At 38.1% G+C, this 19507-nt stretch overlaps 1 protein-coding gene across 1 annotated transcript in view; it reads left to right on the top strand.

Annotated features, from left to right (window-relative positions):
* JADE3 (jade family PHD finger 3) overlaps positions 1-19507 on the top strand; it is a 151450-nt gene that overhangs the window by 49782 nt on the left and 82161 nt on the right. Inside the window, exon 2 of the mRNA XM_054566506.1 lies at positions 9350-9400. The gene's annotated coding sequence lies outside the window, so the exon portion shown is untranslated. The remainder of the gene's footprint in view (positions 1-9349; positions 9401-19507) is intronic.

Below are 19507 nucleotides of genomic sequence, written 5' to 3'. Positions count from 1 at the left end.
TGTGCAGGAATCCTCTTCACAATATTTTGTCAGACAGGCAGTTGACCACTTTTCCCCACAAATAATTTTTTTTCCTTCACACATTTTTGAGGCTGCTCGCTCATCTTTTCATCATAGGTCATTCCTTATTCCCAAGCCAAGATATGCCTTCCTGGAATTCTCACCACTGTTCCCAGCTCCCCCTCTATAGCCACACAGAGCAGATCTCCTTTGTCCAAAATAGTTTAAGCCATCTACTTTCCTACTTTTTATTCCCCACTCTCCCATCTGTAGTCTTTCTCAAGCTAAAAAATTCCTGGTTCTATAAACAGCTTCTTATTTCAATGATTTTAATATAATGGAAAAGTTCAGAGTAATATGAAGAACACTCAGATTCTTCCCTAGCCAAAATTATCAGAAATTAAAATCTTGTCATTTTTTTCTTAAAATAATTAAAACATTACAGAAATGGTTATTTCCCCCCTTGGTCACCTCTTCTAGTGTCATCTTCCACCTTCCTCAGTTTCATGCTTATTTGGGTATAAATAAACAACATATAACTCTGTTTTGGATCTCTTTTAATTTATATACATGGTGGCTTTATGAATGTGTATATGTGTTTTGTACACACAGCAAAATGTCTTAGATATTTTTGTATGTTTTGTATTAATCTTTCCATACTATATATTGTATTAGTCATTATGTCAATATATAGCCAATATTGTTGGCTGTTTGCTATCTGAGCATATGGTTGGATTGTACCTAGACCCTTCCCCTTATGAAGTTAGGTGAAGTTAGGTGTGACTTGCTTTGTTCAGTGAAATGCCAGCAAAAGTAATAGTTGCACTTCCAAATGGAAGTTTTAAGAGCCAGTCTGAGGTTTACCCCATTTCATTGGCTTAGCAAATAGAGATGGGACCTCTGTCAGCCTGGATCTGAGAATAAGTACATTGAGCTTTTGTACCAACTCACTTTAAGCATGTAACATAGTGAATAGACAGACTTTAGTTGTTAAGCCTCTAAAATTTTAAGTTCCTTTTGTTACTTTGGCAAACTTAGCTCATTCTGATTGGTAAGTAGACCTATATCTTTGTTTTCAGCGCTGCAAAGTATCTCAGAGGGTGAATAGACCTTATTCTGCTTAGCCATTCTTCTATTTACAGAAGCCTAAGTACTTCCTGAATTTTGATTTTATAAACAATTCTGTTTTGGTCATTGTGTAAATTTGTGAGTGTTTCTCCAAAATATGTATCTAGAAATAGGAATGCCGAGTCATAGGGTATGGTTATTTTCAGTTTTATAGGATTCTGTCTTTACTATCCAAAGTTGCTATACCAAATTACTTCTCACCCTTTCAACTGTCATTTGTGTGGCATGATTCCCAAATCTTTTTCTAATCTAGGTTCCCCTCCCTGGATTCCCCTTTGTTGGTCATTGTTTCTCAATACTCAGGCTGGAGTTTAGTTTTCTCCAGTTGCTGTCCAACTGAAATAGGTATGTTTCCAAATTCAGCCCAGGTCAAGTAGCTCTGTCACCCTGTGCTTTTGCTAGCATCAAAAACTGAACTGCTTTCATCCTTTATTTAGGAAACAGGGTTTTAAAAATTGCAGGGGCTTTACATATGTTCTAATTAAATTTCATTCTGTTTTTGCTTATCATATTAGCTTCTGAACTTTCCCCTTTTCTCTGATGAATGTTACTCCTCACTAATAATCCTAAGTTTTGATCAGCACAGGGCTAAGGGCATAGCTCTGTGTCCCACCACAATACACCTTTCAGGTTTATCTTTCCAAAGCCTAGATTCTTCATCTTACCAACTGGAAAATACTGATAGCCTTTGTCAGCTGCCTCCATATATACTATATCTATAAAGAAGTATCTCAATAAGTGATTCAAGTGACTGTAACAGAAAGTCTGGGGTAAGTTGGGTGTGATTTTGGAGAGCCTGTGCTGGCTGCTAGTGACTTTTTCTTTTCTTTTTCAACTGCTTATCCAACCAATGCTTTATTAATCTGGTGTAGAATTTAGTTTGGAGTGAGAGCCAAGCTCTTTATTTGTAATGATTTTAACCCCTTTGAAAATAAGAGATTTTTGCCTTTCTTCAGTCTGTTGGGAGGTCTAGTTTCCAAGAGTTTTTTTTAAATTAATTTATTTATTTGTAGACAGAGGGGAAGGGAGGGAGGAAGAGAGGGAGAGAAATATTTATGTGTGGTTGCCTCTCGTGTGCCCTGCAGCCCAGGCATGTGCCCTGACTGGGAATCAAATCGGTGACCCTTTAGTTCACAGGCCGGTACTCAATCCACCGAGACACAACAGCCAGGGCTGTTTTCTGTGAGTTTTCATAGATGAGATGTAGTGATTCTGCTGTCATAGATACAAATAGCCTTTTAGCCCTTGAGGAGAGGAACAAGGTAGTTTCTAGAATTATGACCAGCTGTAATACCTGTGATATCCTCCCCAGCCAGGGTATCTTTTCTCCCTGCACCAGACCAAACCTGTTTATAGTTCCAGGAACTGTAAGGACTCCCTAGGCCAGTAGCTCCGGTTATTATAAGTTCAGCTTGCTGATGGTCTTTCTGTTGTCCGTTGGGACCAACTACATGTATAATTCCAGTTACTATTTCTATATTTGGACGCTTAGTTACATGTGCCAGAATCCCAACTCTAATTAGCCTGAAAAACAAAAAGAAAATATACTGGTAAATGAATATCCCAAGGACTGCTACCTTTAGGAATGGCTGCATTCTCACACACATTGCAGCCCTAGATCTCCTCTCATCTTTGCTTTCCTTCAAGTTAGTTTTGCTCTCAGGCAGGATATCTGCATCTGCTTCTTTTTCAGCAATTCTGTCAAAATACTTGGATAACTATCCTAGGTCATATGCCTTAGACTCAGGAGGTATGTATGTGTTGGGGAGGCAGAGATTGCCCTCACCCATACCACATGGACTGAGAGTGAGCCCTCATTCATTCCTCATACATTTGCTGAGTGCTTACTATGTGATAGGTATCATGTTAGGCTTAGAGGTTATCAGTGAGCAACACAGGCATAGTTGCTGCCTTCTTAAAAATATATAAGTATGGGGAAAAAAAGGACATTAATGTGCTCAGAGTGATAAAGGAGAAGTTACTAATGCTGGAAAGCAAGTGACAGGGTATCTGAGCTACTATGGGGAAGGTGAGGGAAGGCTGCCCTGAGGAGGTGTTGTTTGGATTGAAATCTGACATGAGTAGGAGTTAGCTATATGAAGTAGGAAGAATGATAAAGAGCAATCAGGAGTGGAGGTGGGGGTGGAATAATATTGTCAATATTGTACAGAGACTTGGAGGTAGAAAGGAGCATATTTCAGGCACTGAAAAGATACCACGATGGTTGGATCACAGAGAGTGAAGTGGCAGAGAGGCACAGGTGGGGCTGGAGAAGTAGGTGCCAACCTACATTATTAGCAAGGCCACATGGCTTGCAGGAGGTTCGAGAGTCATACAGGAATGAAAGTGATTAATAGCCCTGGTCTATGTGCATAACTCACTTCCTGAGATACAGTTTAGTCTTGTTAATTATGTAGCCAAGATCACCCACCCATTTAGGATTTAAATCTAGGCACCACAGTATCTGTCATGTGTTCAGACCTGGCTCAAGCATTGCCTTTCTCCCAAGAAGCAGTCCTCATTGTCCCTTTCTCCTGTCACTGAGGTGGGGGCGGGGGTGTTCTACATTCCTACTCCCTTACTACCCTACTCTGAAAACTCTCATGGTTTTGTTTAACCCATCAAAGTCTGAGCAGGACTTGTGGGTGCCCAGCCAGGTTAGTGATTGGCATCTGTGCAAAAAAAGTGTTAGTGTAGCAGGCCTGACTTTGAAAGGCCTGCCTACAAGGTTGTCCCTTGGCTAGCATCTGGGAACTTGATTTTCAGGAGGGTTCCCACCATTCCTAGAACTTATAAGAGTGGCTCGTTGTGCCTGAACTGTTTATACAATGTGGTTTCTGCTAAACACCTGCTTTCCTTCTTGGAGTCTAGAATTTTGGTATTTGCCAATCAGAGGGTACCTATATGACCAACCTCCAATCAAAAACATTGGGCACTGAGTCCCTAATGAGCTTCCCTAGTAGACAACATTTCACATGTGTTGTCACAACTCGTTGCTAGGGAAATTAAGTGCATCCTGTGTAACTCCACTGGGAGAGGTCTTTTGGAAGCTTGTGCCTGGTCTCCCTGTCTTTCATCCCATGTGCCTTTTCCCTTTGCTGATTTTGCTTTGTATCTTCTTACTATAATAAACCATAGCCATGAGTATGATTATATGTTGAGTTCTGTGAGTCCTAGTGAATCACAGAACTTAGAGTGGTCTTGGGGACCTCTGACACAGCACCCTTGCATAACCATTGTTAAATATTTGTTAAACATTTATTCAAAGGAGAGCATGAACCTGGTGAGGAACCAGGGCAGAGAAAGGGACTCTGGCGGTACACTGACTCTTCTCTATTTTTGAGTAGTCAGCTTTGGCCCTAAACTACTCCATACTCTACTAAAGTACAGTCCTACAGGGACCCACAAGAGAATCTGTGAGCACTGAGGAGCAATGGAAGGATTTTACACTAAGGAATATCATATCAGAAAAAAAAATCAGAGAAGATTGTGAGGAGAGTTTGCTTTACCAGATTCAAACTTACTACAAAGCCACTATAATAAAAATAGCATGGTGGGGCAACTGTAATAGCATAATCAATAAAATATATTTTTTTAAAAAATAGTGTGATAATAGCCCTAGCTGGTGTGGCTCAGGGGACTGAGTGACAACCTGCTAACCAAAGGGTCACCAGTTCTATTCCCAGTTTAGGGCACATGCCTGGGTTGCAGGCCAGGTCCCCAGCAGTGGGTGCATGAAATGCAACCATGCATTGATGTTTCTCTCCCTCTCTTCCCCTCTCTAAAAATAAAAAAATAAATAAAAATCTTTAAAAGAAAAACAGTGAAAAAAATAGGGTGCTAACAGACTAGAAATTTGATCTAACATCCAGGTTTTCCAAATTCCAGCCCAAGTTCCTTCATGAAATCTTTATTCAGTTCTTCCATGGGTCCTGTAAGAGTGAACATGTGAGACTCAGTTCCTTCTTAGCTTCACTTCTGAGACAAGTCATGCAAAAAAATGCATTACTTATATCATCTGCAGTAGAACCCTCTCATTTATTTCTATGTGGTTGTGATGTTGTCAGCTGTCAAAGTAGAAGTGTGGGGTTCTGAATTCAGAACCCAGGAAAAACAGTAAATACACAGAGAACTTTTTACCAGTCTCCTATGGATTGCTCATATTTCAAATCACTGCATGTTAGTAGCTATGGGGTACTTTTTGCACTTTTAATTTTTATAGTTTTTCATTTTGTAAAAATGAAATATTCCTGTTTCCACAATCTGCCATTATTGTTTTGTCTTTCTTTGTATGTCAAGGGTGATATTTCCTAAGGGAAAACTTAATTAAACTCTGCAATAATCTTCTTGAGGAAAAGAAAAAAATCAGTTATTTAAAACACCCTGGATGAAAGATCTTATTTAAAAAAAAATCTTTGAAACAGGAAATTATCTTGTACTGAGGGAACAGAGGTGGGATGATAGAGTTTTGCTGTCAATGTTTTGCATTTCTAACAGTGAACTTGAAAGCACAGGATCTTCTGACCATTGAAGCTGAAATTATGTAGTCAGTGTTTCTCATGAAATAACATTTACCATAGAAAAGATTACATTTATACTTGGGTAAGTCTAAAAATTTTTATGCAGAAAATTCTAAAAATTTTAATGCAGAAAACTCACCAGTTCAAGGCCCACATGAGCATACAAAAAGCATTACATTGTTAACATGTCTGTATATTCGCTGATTCCTGAAATGGTGTCTCAGAAGGATTAAAATTGAGCCCCTAGTTCTAAGCACGTGGTGTTGCCTGTGTCCTGGGAGTGTGCCAGTTAGTCACAGCACCTGCACCTACTCATAGGGTCTTGTTGAGACTGCCCAGGAAGACAGAGGGAAACTGCCTTACCACTCCATCCACAAATGCAGGATTAGAAACCCTGCCTATGAGACTACTCCTGCATGGACCAACAAGAGACCCAGAGATAATAGTCTAGCCAGTTGACTGCAACTCTGGAGCAGGAAAAGCAGAGGAAATGAGAATAAAATCAAGCCCCCCACCCCAAAACAAGCCCATGCTGATCATAATGATCAGACACCTCTTTGTCAACAACTTCTTCTTGCATTAAACAACATTCAGGAATCCTGGGTATCGTGGCCTATTTGCAGTGTGCAAATGGAACATGGGCAGACGGTGCTCAGATCTGACCTAGAAATTTGAGATGTAGGTAGAGAGACATAATACCCCACTGGGAGACTCACAGGACAATTACCTTGAGTCTAGTGAGTGGAATACAACTCCTAAAGGAAACTAGGTGTTTTGAGCTAAGAAATAATGTATGTAGATGTAGGGCTTTGTGCCTATCTTTAAGTCCTCAAAAGTGCACAGGAATTAAGGTTCTCCAGAGTGTGTGAGGGCTTTGGAGACAGAGAAGCAAAAGATTGTTTTTATCAGCAAAATCCTGCATCATTAGGTTGAACCATATGAAATTTTTTGATGCTCAAATATTTTGACTCATAACAATGGCAATTTCATATGGTTTAACCTAATATGAACAAATTTTACCATACAAATGCTTTGAAAATATTCTCAGTTTATTATTGTATTGAGCTAAACTTCATCAACAGGGAAAGGACATCATTAATTCTTAGAAAGTCTTTATTGTTTATAATAATTTATTTTATATATAATATATATCACCATGCTAGTGTTGTTTTAGCAGCTCAGTTGAGATATACAAAAACTGCGCATATTCAATGCATACAAATTTATGAGTTTGGACATATGCATATACCTGTGAAACCATCACCACAGTCAAGGTAATAGACATATCTATCACCTCCAAAAGTTTCCTGTGCCTCTTTTTTTGTGATAAAAACACTTAACATAAGATCTACCCTCTTTCATTTTTAAGTGCACACTGCAGTATCATTAATAGGCAGTATGTTGTACAGCGGATTTCTAGAATTTATGCATCTTGCATAAATTATATTTACTGAATGTCAATTCCCCATTTCCCTCTCTTTCCAGCACCTGGCAACCACCATTCTTCTCTCTACTTCTATGAGTTTTACTATTTTAGATACCTCATATAAGTGGAATTATGCAGTATTTGTCCTTTTCATTTAGCATAATGTCCTCTAGGATTACATTTTTTGGATCTGAATAATATTCCATTGTATACATATACCACATTTTATTTATCCATTCACCTGTGAAAGGACATTTGAGTTTTCATATCTTTTTTATTGTATTTTTTCCATCACCATTTAGTCCCCTTATACCCCCCCGCCACAGCCACCACACTGTTGTCCATATCCATGAGTCCTTTTTCATTTTTGCTCAATCCCTCTACCCCCTGGCCTCCCCCTACCCTATCTTAGCTGTCATCCTCAAGATCCTAACTTCAGTTCTTTTGGATATATATATATATATATATATATATATATATATATATATAGTCAACAGGTATATACAGAAATGCTCAACATCACTAATTATCAGGTAAATGCAAACGAAAACCACAATGAAATATCACCTCACACCTGTTAGAATGGCTGATGTGTGTGTGTGCGTGTGTGTGCGCGCGCGTGCGCGTTTAAAAAAACAAGTATTGGTGAGAATGAGGAGGAATTAGTGATCTTGTACACTGTTGGTGGAAATGTAAAATGGTGCAGCCACTATAGAAGACAATATGGAAATTCTCAAAAAAAATTAAACACAGAATTACCATATGATCCAGCAGTCTCACTTCTAGGTACATATCTAAAAGTAGTAGTTGTTTTTAACTTGGATATTCTTGAGTAAGAATTCCAATGAAATCCAAAACCCCAAGCCCTGCTATCTGCCCTGGCTGGGTTGTTCAGTTGGTTGAAGCATCATCCCAAAATAATGTGGGTTTGATCCCTGGTCAGCACACATGCCTAGGTTTCAGGTTCAGTCCCTGGTTGGATTGTGTGCGGGAGGTAACTGATTGATGTTTCTCTCTCCCTCCCCCTTCTCTCTCTAAAATCAATAATTTATGCACACAAAAAATAACTTCCTTGGGTGAGAATTTAAAAAAGCAATAAATAAATACCATGGCATTATGATCTGTGGTCCGAGTAGACACGTAACTTGGAATTTTTAGTTTGTTTCTAGCTCAGTACCTGATTGACTAGGTTTTCTTTGGGAGTCTTTAGGTATGACTACACATCAGTTGCTCTTCTAATATTTCATAACTTCATCCTCAAAATGCATTTTAGAGACTAGCTACTTGTTTCCTTGCTCAGAATGTTCTTGGAGCTCTCCTTTTTGGAATTACCTTCAAAACCATTTTATAAGCCACTGGAGGAATGGATTATTCACTTCATCATTCATTCAATAAGTATTTGAGTCATGTACAGTTTGGGGCGCTGTATTGGGTACACAGACAGATGACATGGGCATAAAGGGCAGTCAAGGGGAAGAACGTGAACAGATACATGCATGCAAGACAGTCAGTAGGGAGCAATGAGGGGCTCAGCTTCCCTAAAGAAGAGACTATGCAAGGGAACTAAGACTGGAAAGGTGAGCTGTGGATACTAGGCCTAAGAGTTTAGAATTTGTGCTGTGAACAATAGAGAGCCATTGAAGAGTTTTGTGCTTTTAAGAGTTTTAACCTGCCAGCTAATGACAGTAGACTTTGAATTATAAATCAGCCTTGTAATTTATTTTCCCAGCTTATTATTTATTAAAACTGGTTTTACACATCTCAACTGCATGTTCACTTTAATGGACTTTGAGTAACATTTGGTTGTTTCCAAAAATTCACTCTCAAAGGAAAAAAATTGGCTTTCATTGATTGTATTCAAAGAAATACGATATGCCACGGTAACAGGAAAAAAAATTCAAGCAAAAAAAAATGTTGAGTATCTTGAGAAATTACATTGTTTGAAAACATTTGCTGCCTCAGGGAGTCTCTTTGAAATCAGCTTATAATTGGATTTGTGGATTCTGGGGGGGGGGAGGGGTGTGTGTGCACGCACACACACATATTTAAATTAATTCATAGTTACATGCATATAATTAATCTTTTAAGTTGGTATCTGCCCTGCCTTTACTGGAGTACACTGAACAATAACACTGGTATAAATAAAGAGGATGGGGATTATAACTAAAAGAATAGAGATTCTAATAGCAATGCTAAATTCTCTTCAGGTGAGGTTTTAGGGATGTGGAATGTGTTACTCTAACATTCTAATTAACTAGCTAACTTCTGATTGCAGGTGCCACTCACCTCTCCTCTGAGGAGGTACCTACGGCTGCCTTGGCATCAGGTAGGGTGAGAAACTTGCAGATGGAGTGACATTAGCTATCTGTATGGCTGCTATTACAGCTTTCCTCTTTGAAATCAGGTGTTTGACCTCTCTGTGACCTTGCCATCAGGTAGAATGCTCTCTCAGTGGAGCCCAGCAGTAATGCCTGCTTTGGAGAATTATTCAATCTCTAAAGTGATTCAGTGTAGTAAGATTGAGGTGTGATGAAATTTCCATTCTGTAGTTTAAAACTGTCTTGTAAATTCTGTCAGCTAACTATTGCAATATACTTTAGCCACTTTAAAAGTTAGTGGCTCAAAATAATAATTATTTATTGGTTATTATTCTGCAAGTTGACCATTTGGACTAGGTTCAGCTGAGTGGTTCTGCTGTTCTTAGCTGGTCGCCCTTATGCCAGTGGTCAGCTACAGGTCAGCAAGGAGCTCTGCTTTTGAAGTTGGCTGGCTGTCAGCTGGAGTAATGGTAGGGGGTAGGAGCACTGGGCTATACATCTCATCCTGCAGCAGACTAGCCCAAGCTTGTTTTCATGGTAGCTGAACAGGTTTCTAAGACTGAGTAGAAGTAGCAAGGCCTCTTGAGTCCTAGGCTCAGAAATGTGTGAATACACCATCGCCTCTGCTACATTCTGTTGCCCTAAGCAAGTCGCAAAGCCAGTCCAGATTTAGGGAGTGGGAAGGAACTTCATCGTCACCTTAAAAGTACATAAAGAAAGGGTGAAGAATTAGGGCCATTTTTACTATCATACAGACATAGATTACTCTTCTTAACAACTTTAGTTACTCCTTTAACACTTAAAAACTCAAGTGTTCTGTATGTTCAGAGTTAAAGACTGATCAGAAACAAATTAGAAAATACTAAAATTGTTCACAAGTCAGGGCCTTGATGGCAGTCATTTTGTGAAGCTGAATTTCTTTAGAACTGGGATACTCTGACACCTGAATGTGCCTCACATTTTAAGTCAGTCGTTAATTCTGGATCCTTGCTACTAAATGATGTAAAGAACATAAATGGAGGTTTAAAATGTAGTTGCAGATTCTTTTACATATTCTCATCAGGAGGTAGGGCCTATGTCTCCTTCTAGTTAAATCTGGGTGGGATTCTGACTGCTTCAACCAATACAATAGAATACGTGACTTCTGAGGCTAAATAATAAAAGGCAATGTAGCGTCTGTGTTGTTCATTAGAACATTCATGCTGGAGCCCCTGAGCTGCCATGTAAGAAGTCTGACTACCCTGAGGCCGTCTGTGTTAAAGAGGCCTCATGTGGGCACTCCAGAGATGGTCTCTGCTAAGCCAGGTCATCCCTGTCAAAGGTGCCAGATCAAAGAAGAAGCCTCCAGGTAATTCCAGCTGTTCTTCCCAGCCAAGGTCCCAGACATCTGAGAGCAAAAAAGAACCATCCCTTGTCATGCTTTACCTGAATTCCTGTCCCAAAGAATCTGTGACATGATAAAATATGGTGGTTGCTTTATGGCACTATGTTTTACAGTGGTTGGTTATACAACAGTTGATACCTGGACAGCTTAAATTAATAGGCACGGCTATATTCTAATAAAACTATGGACATTAAAATAAGAATTTTACATAATTTTACATGTGAAAAAATATTATTATTTTGATTTTTTTCAACCATTAAAAAATGTAAAAGCCATTCTTAGCTCATGGGCTGTACCAAAAACAAGCAGTGAGCTAGATTTGGCCTAGGGGCCATAGTTTGTTGACCCCTGATATAAAACATTGTATAGTACTTGTAAAATTTAAACCTAAAGCCTTCTAGTCAAGATGGCTCTACTTTAAACTTGTATCTCCTTTCTAAACAAAGTTACAATTGATAAAATTAAAAATTAGACATATCTGTGATCAAGAAAAAAATAAATCTCTCAACCACAAACATCAAATGGTAAGCAGAGATTTTTAGTCATGGGCCTCTAGGTACTGACGTGCTGGGATCTAGAGCCAGAAAAAGGTAGGGGTAGCTGGGAATTATATTTCTGTAGATAATGAGGATCAAAACACTCAGTAAATGGAGGAAATGATCCCTTGACTGTGTGAAGTCAAGGATTACCCATGAAAGAAAAAGATACTACTGCTATTCAGAATGGCAAGCTGGAGAGCAGAGGGAGGGACTTAGGGCCTGAGACAAATGTATTACTGACTTCCTGTCTAAATCTGAACTTGTCTCCCTATTGGTGGGTTGGGACTGAGAATCCTGGGAGGAAGCTGCTGTCAATAGAGGGGGTGAATGAAGAAGGAAATTAATTTTCTCCAAAGTTAGCCTACAGACAAAAATTTTAAAGTGATAACAGTTGTCCAAATTAACAACCAGCAAATAAATTTGCCCCCAATGAGAATCATTTTAGAATGACCTTAAAGCCTAAGATTTCAAACAGATAAAGGAAGAGTAACATCCATTACAAATTGTTTTTAAAAAATATAGTGTGTATATGATAGGAACTCATATTTGAATTAGAGTTTTTTGATATACAGGGTGAGCAAAAGTAGGTTTATAGTTTTAGTACAAATTAATGCAGCAATTCATAAATAATCCAAAAATAAACTTTTGCATACTCACAACTGTAAACCTACTTTTGCCCACCACTGTATATCAGTGGTTACAAAATAATTTAAGTTAGTTATGTGGTGCTATACACAGGCCACTCTGAGAACGTACTGCTGTTGGGATCATCAGGTTGTATCTGAATCAGAAAAGGGAAACTTCCTAGAAGAGTTGACATGTTTTCTAAGCCTCATAAGGTGAATTTATATGTTTTCAGAGTGAGGAAGTAAGAAGAGGGCCTCCTAGGCAGAAGGGGTGGTATGATTTTATAAATCATAGAGGTGAGATGCAACATGGGGGTGGGAACTACAGAGGTTCAACACTGTTGAGTATTAGCATAAAACTGGGCAGAGTATGGTGAAGGATAAAACTGCAGAAGTAGATGGAGCTCAATTGTAGAGGACCTTCTTGGCCTTGATTAGGACCCTAATAAAGATCTAGGAGCAAAGGGAAGCCATTGAAGTCTCTCAGCAATGAAGAGATATGGTCCAGTATGTGTTTCAGATAAGTCTCTGGCAGTTGGGTGGAGGGTAAATTTGAGCACAACAAGATCAAGAGTCCTAAGACTAATTAGGAAGCTGCTGTTTGTGGTCTCAGTTTCAGGAAATTGTTAGGTTCCAAACTAGGAAAAGGAAGGCTAAAATGCATTGGCAATATTGATTTAGAAGATAAGTTCAGATGTTTCCTTGGCAGGATTTGATGACTGAGTGGATGTTCCAGGGTGAGAAAAAGAAGAGTTAAGAGATTTTTCCAGATTTTATGATTGCATAGAAGAGAGCGCTTACTGACTAGTGGAAGGGGGGAAGAACCAGTGGAGAAGAGAAGAGAATGGTCTTGATGTTGATCATCCTCCCAAGTTAATGTATCTGGTTGGCTGGGGGTGGGGGGATGGATAGTTTTCTTTTAATTTCTCTCACCCATCCATCCCCCGCTTCACTTTCTCTGTCCCTCTATTCTAGGAGCCATAAACCTGTGTAGTGTAGTAGGGTACTTTGGGAAATACTGTCACTTATAAGATGGTTAAAGGAAGAAAAGGATATTAGGGAGCAACACAGGAAACCTAGAAAAAGTCTTTGGAAACCAGAGCAGTTGTTTGAAGAAGGATGGTGGGAGGGAGTGATTGGCATATCAAATGCAGCATACAGCTACTTAGAGATGAGGGTTTGGAAATATGCATAGACTGGTGACTTTTTCCGTAAGTCTGGTATGGTGGAAGCCAGTTGAGGAGCAACTGGGAGCAAGGGAAGATAGACTATAAACTATGTTTTGAGGAGTTTAAAAGAAAAGGGAAAGAAACAAATTAGGTATTAAATAGAGAAGAATAATGTAGGGTCAAGAGAGAGTTTGTGGATAAAGGTAGGGAGAGATTTGAACCTGTTAACAGATACAAATCTAGTATAGAGGCATAATTAGGAAGTTAAAAGGCAGGGTTTATTTTCTGTTTGTAGAAAATTATTTATGTAAACCCAAAACACTGATTCAAACACTGATGATGCACCCCTATGTTCATTGCAGCATTATTTACAATAGCCACAACGAAGCAATCCAAGTGCCCATCAACAGATGAGTCAGTAAACAAGCTGTGGTACTTACATACAATGGAAAATTACTCATCCATAAAACAAAATTTTCCATTTGCGACAGCCTGGATGGGCCTAGAGGATATTATGCTAAGTGAAATAGGGCAGTCAGAGAAAGACAAATATCATATGATTTCACTTACATGTGGAATCTAAACAATATAAATGAACAAACAAAACAGGAAAGGATTCATAGATACAGAGAACAGACTGATGGTTGCCAGAGGGGAGCAGGATTGGGGGCTCAGTGAAAAAGGTGAAGGCATTGAGAAATACAGATTTGTAGTTACAATATAGTCATAGGGATATAAAGTACAGCATAGGCCATATAGTAAATAATACTGTATTAACTATGTGTGGTGCCACTTGGGTGCTGGAAATATCAGGGGGAACACTTTATAAAGTATATGATTGTCCAACTGATATGCCATACATCTGAAACAAAACCAAAATAATATTCAGTGTAAACTGCAGTTGAAAAAATTTTAAAAACTGTACAAAAGAATTAGAGGGGAAAAATACACATCAGTGAAAAAGGAAGAGCCCTGGCTGGTGTGGCTCAGTGGACGGAGTGCCAGCCTGTGAACCAAAGGGTTACTGGTTCAATTCCCAGTCAGGGCACATGCCTGAGTTGCTGGCCAGGTCCCCACTGGTAGGGGGCGTGAGAGGCAACCACACATTGATGTTTCTCTCCCTTTCTCTCTCTCTGAAAATAAAGAAATAAAATCTTTTTTAAGAAAAGCAAGAGAAAGAAAAATAAAGATGAAGATAGCAGAAAAATTATTTTTTAAAAAGGAAGTTCTTTCTACATTTAGAGCTGTCTAAAACTTGGAATGGAATGCCTTGTTAGATAATGAGCTCCCTGTCACTGTCAAGTAGAGTTTAGCTGTTTTCTGGTCGGTTGTGCAGAAAGATATATTGGTGAGTGTCTTTGGGTGTTTCATTCTCTGTTCAGTTCTCAACAGTTTGTCCACAGTTGTTTTAAGCATTAAAAATGAATGTTATTCTGTGGAACTGACCTGCCTTGCCTGGCAGCTCTCCATAGAGTCATCAAATCAATGGGCCAAGTTAATTTATGTCTTTGATCTTGAAGGCTGAGTTTAAACTGCAGGTTCTCAAATAAGAAAATACTGAGGCTTACTGTCCAGGAAAATTTCATCATTATGACAGTCAACCATGTTCTGGGCTTACAGGTGTTTTTACAAGGTGGTCACTTTCCACACAAAGCAACAATGAGTATTTCAGATTTTAGAGAATTTTATTTTTATCTGTCCATCACTCTTGTAAAACAGTTTCTTGGAATAACTAAAATAGCACTGAGATGATAGGAGAAATGGATAGAGAAGAAAAATCTGTTTTCTTTACTCTGTGATTGATATTCCTATAGGGATGCTTTTAGTTTACATAGAAGTTTGGTGTCATGCCAAGAGGAGATAATTAGTTTCCATCTGTGCTCTCTAGTCCTCATCTTAGATCTTCTAGTGATCCCTTTGGTTAGCATTTAAAACAATTCAGTGGTAACCTTTTGCTGTTTTATCTCAAGTGACTATTTGTCTGTATCCAAACCTGGCTTCCCTGGGTTACTAAAGCATGAACAGTACAAGTGACTGAAGTCAACTAATTCTGAGAAAGCCACATTTTAGTCAGTACTTTCCAACTTTCTCACCGTCATTTTTTTTACAGAACTGGCAAGTGGCATAACTAATTAGTTTTATTCCTTCTCAAGTTACACATTTTAAATTCTCTGGTTAACCTTTTGAAAATGCTAATAAGTAGTAAAATAGCTAAAATTGAGACAGGGAAAGTAGAAAATGCAAGTATACTGGAAAAAGAGCTCCCCACCCTGAAAGAAAGAAGCACCAGGTATCATAATACTTACCTTTTAAGGAAAAATTGATACATCTTTGTCATCAACTGACTTTCCTTCTAATGGCCCACAAATAGGGGGGGTCAGCCTCCCAATTAACCCCAGACCTGTAAATTTTAACTATTTCTTAGCCTGTTTGTTTCCTTGATCTAGAATAGTGCAGTAAGAGAACATCTCACAAGTCTACAGGCTGATCCTTTTCCTTTCTCAATTTAATACTTTCCAGATATGTTAGGAACATGAATTTAATACTTTTTATCATATGCTTTGGTTTTAAAGACTTTATTTATTTGTTTGTTTGTTTATTTTTAGAGAGGGGAAGGGAGGGAGAAAGAGAGGGAGAGAAACATCAGTGTGTGGCTGCATCTCACAGGCCCCCTACCGGGGACCTGGCCTGCAATCCAGGCATGTGCCTAACTGGGAATCAAACTAGAGACCCTTTGATTCACAGGCTGGTGCTCAGTCCACTGAGCCACACCAGCCAGGGCTCATATGCTTACTTTTTGACAGTTAATAATTTTTAAGATTTTTTGTATTTTGAAATAAGAGATTTCGAGGTAATATATACAAATTTAGAGAGGAATTGCAAAAATAGAGCAAACTTCCTGTTCCAGACAGGATGGAGTAGACACATGTTATTACATTTCTGATGTAAGAAAAGTAAATGAGTGGGAAAAGATACACTGTGGAAATGTCAAAAGAAAGCTGAGTGGCTATACTGATATGAGATAAATTAGACATCAGAGCAAAGAAAATTATGCAGAAGACACAACAATCTTAAATGTGTATGTACCAAATAACAGCTTCAAAGGACATGAGGTAAAACTTAACTGAATTGAGAAATAGACAAGTCCACAATTACAGTTGAGGACTCTAATGCCTCTCTTTCAATAATTGATAGAACTAGTAGACAGAAAATTGTCAAGGATATAGAAGTACCGCCACCAGTCAACCAATCTAATTGACAGAATGCTCCATTTGATATCATAATATATTTACTTTTCAAGTACCCATGTAACATTAACCAAGATAGATCATGCCTCAGGTCATAAAACAAACCTCAACAAATATAAAAGAATTAAAAGCATATAGCATATATTCTGTGATCATAATGGAATCAAATTAGAAATCAAAAACAGACTACAGGAAAGTCTCCAAACACTTCGAAACTAAACAACACACTTCTCATTAGTCCATGGAGCAAGGAGGAAGTCTTAAGGGAAATAAAAAAATACATTGACCTGAATAAAAATGAAAATACAGCATATCAAAACTTGTAGTATGTTGCAAAATCAGTGCTGAGTGGAAGATTTATAGCACTACATGATTATATGAGGAATAGATGAAGGGTCTCAAATGAATAATCTAAGCTTTTACCTCAAAATAGAAAAAAGTAAAACTCAGGGCCAGCTGGAGGAAGGAAATAATAAAGAAAAGAGAAGTTAATGTAATTGAAAACAAAAACAATAGAGAAAAACAATAAATTCAAAAGCTGGTTCTTTGAAAAGAGAGATTCCGACTTAATTGGTAATGGGTGCAGTTTGAGCATTGGGATTTTTACAAGCTTCTAGATGATTCCAATGTGTAATGGTGATTGAGAACCTCTGCTGGAGTAGCTAGATACATTTTGGGGGGTTTAACCTATAGTGGCCCAGCCCCTTTCATTTTTTTTACCAGGAAAATGTATAGCCATTTCATTTTCTCTCTTTGTTGTCCTCAAAGCCAATACAGACTATTTCCCTTTGTATGTTAGCTTTCATGTCTTACTGTTCCTTTGCCATGAGTATCGCTCTGACTTAGAGGTAAGCCTTTAACAGAAATCCCCCCCCCCATTTCACATCCACACCACCTTGATTGATTTTGGGATTAACTCTGAAACTCCCCTCTATTCGTTTGCAACACATCATTGGTTACCAGTTTTAGGCTGTGATCACCCAAGCCATAGAGACAACATGTCTAGTACACCTGGTCCTGTGACCCTGGCTCCGTGGGAGGGAGCCAAAGGAAGGACTTGATTTCTCAGTTCTGCTGGCCAGTGCAGTGCCTGCCCTCTGTTAGCACAGTATTAACAGTTGGTGTGCAGTGGATTTGAACTTGCTCAGTAAGTTTGGGATTGTTTCTGTTTGTTTGACCTTATATGCGAGGCTTACATGCCTTTTATTGTTACTAAAACCTGGGGTGAAGGGGTTTTTTTTCTCCTAATAAATATAAACTGATGATCATTTTAAATCAGGTAGACATGTGAGTAAACATTTCACTGTGGAAGCAACTTATAGCAGCAGATAAATTTGTTTCTGTTGTAGAAAGAATTATGTGTTTTATAGTAAAAGCTATTCCTGTTGATTTACTTTATTTTTAAGAGGTCTTATTTGCAAATGGTATTTTATCTTAAAAGGATTTATGTTTTGTACATATGTCTCTTTTTATTCTTAACACTCCAGGCATACTTATTTATGTGGATAGTTGAAATTATTGACTATATATACATAAACTGAAAAGAATATGTACTGCTAATTTTTATGCTTTTTTTAGTTTCAACATATGTATTTGTTTTTTATTTTTCAATTGCAGTTTCCTCTCAATATTATTTTGTACTGGTTTCAGGTGTACACTTCACAGAGTGTCCTCCCAAATATTTTCAGTACCCACCTAGCACCATACATAGCTATTGCAATATTACTGACTATATTCTCTGTGCTGTACTTTTACATCCCAGTGACTGTTTTGTAACTATCAATTTGTACTTCTTAATCCCTTCACCTCTTTGACCCAGTCTCCCAATCCTCTTCTCCTCTGGCAACCACCAGTCTGCTTTCTATGTCTCTATGTCTGAATTTTGTTCATTTATTTTGTTCTTTAGATTCCATCTGTAAGTTAAATCATACGGCACTTGTCTTTCTCTGACTGACTTATTTCACGTATGTATTGCTAATTTTTTTAAAAAGTTATTGGACCTAGGATCTTTTTCCTTAAAGGGCATAGAACAGATTTTAATTTCGAAGGGACTAGGACTATTAAAATCTGTCAAGATAACATCACAGAATAGGCCACCCAGGCTGAAACCTTCTAGTGAGGTCTGCATGAGCCAAACAGTGGGCTGAGAGACTGGGAAGGAAGGGATAGTGTTAGAAGAGTGGTAATTCAATTGTATGCTCTTCTTTCTTTCATTAAAAGAAAGGTTTCTTATAGTTTAGACCAGAGGTTTACAAGCTATGGCCTGTGAGCCAGATCTAGCCTGCCACCTGTTTGTGTATGGCCTTCAAGCTAAGAATGGTTTTACATTTTTAAATGGTTGGTAAAATGAAGGGTAATATTTCGTGACATGTAAAAAAAATCTATGAAATTCAAATTTCAGTATAACAAAGTTTTATTGGAACAGAGCCATGCTCATTCATTTGTTTATGTACTGTTTATGACTGTTTTCATGCTACAATAGCAGATTTGAATAATCACAAGAGACTGTATGGCCCACAAAGCCAAAAAAATTTGCTATCTGGTCTTTTACAGGAAAAGTTTACTGAACCCTTATTAAATTCACTTCCCAGCCTGGCCTTCTCATGTAAGATGATTTCTCCTCAAAGGGTTTGAAATTCCCAAATAATTTGTTAACAAGTCTGTATATTAAAGGGGGTGAACCTACTTCCTGGCAACAGGCATAACTGTGATTGACATAGAAATACTTGTCTGAGTGGCAGGAACGTACGTAGGTAAATTCTTATTTTCTTCTTTTTTCTTAAATGCTCCTTGAGGGCTTTTGGAGAAGAGTTAAACTCCGTACTCATCTCTTCACAGGGAACTGATGAGTCATATAATGTGTTTTAATTTTAAAAACAGACTTTAAAATTACTGAGATGAAGGTATTCTTTTAGAAAGTATAGAAAAGTTTATCTACTCCAACTTCTGGTATCTCTTCTTTTTTTAAAGACAAATATTGGTTGGGCGTGAGGAAAAGCAGTAAAATATGTATGATATTTTCTTTTTCTTCTGATTATTTTTTTACTTGGTCTCTAGGTAGATATATATGGCACTGAAAAGCTACTGAAATATGATAGTGATGAAAGATATCCAAAGCCAACAGGCTTGAAGGGAAATTTTGTCTCTCT

This window comes from Pteronotus mesoamericanus, unplaced genomic scaffold, assembly GCF_021234165.1.
Source record: "Pteronotus mesoamericanus isolate MK-2021 breed Mesoamerican mustached bat unplaced genomic scaffold, CSHL_Meso_final contig_173, whole genome shotgun sequence".
Taxonomy (NCBI): Eukaryota; Metazoa; Chordata; class Mammalia; order Chiroptera; family Mormoopidae; genus Pteronotus; species Pteronotus mesoamericanus.
The sequence above is the reverse complement of the archived record's forward strand: the minus strand, read 5'-3'. Positions and strand labels throughout refer to the sequence as shown.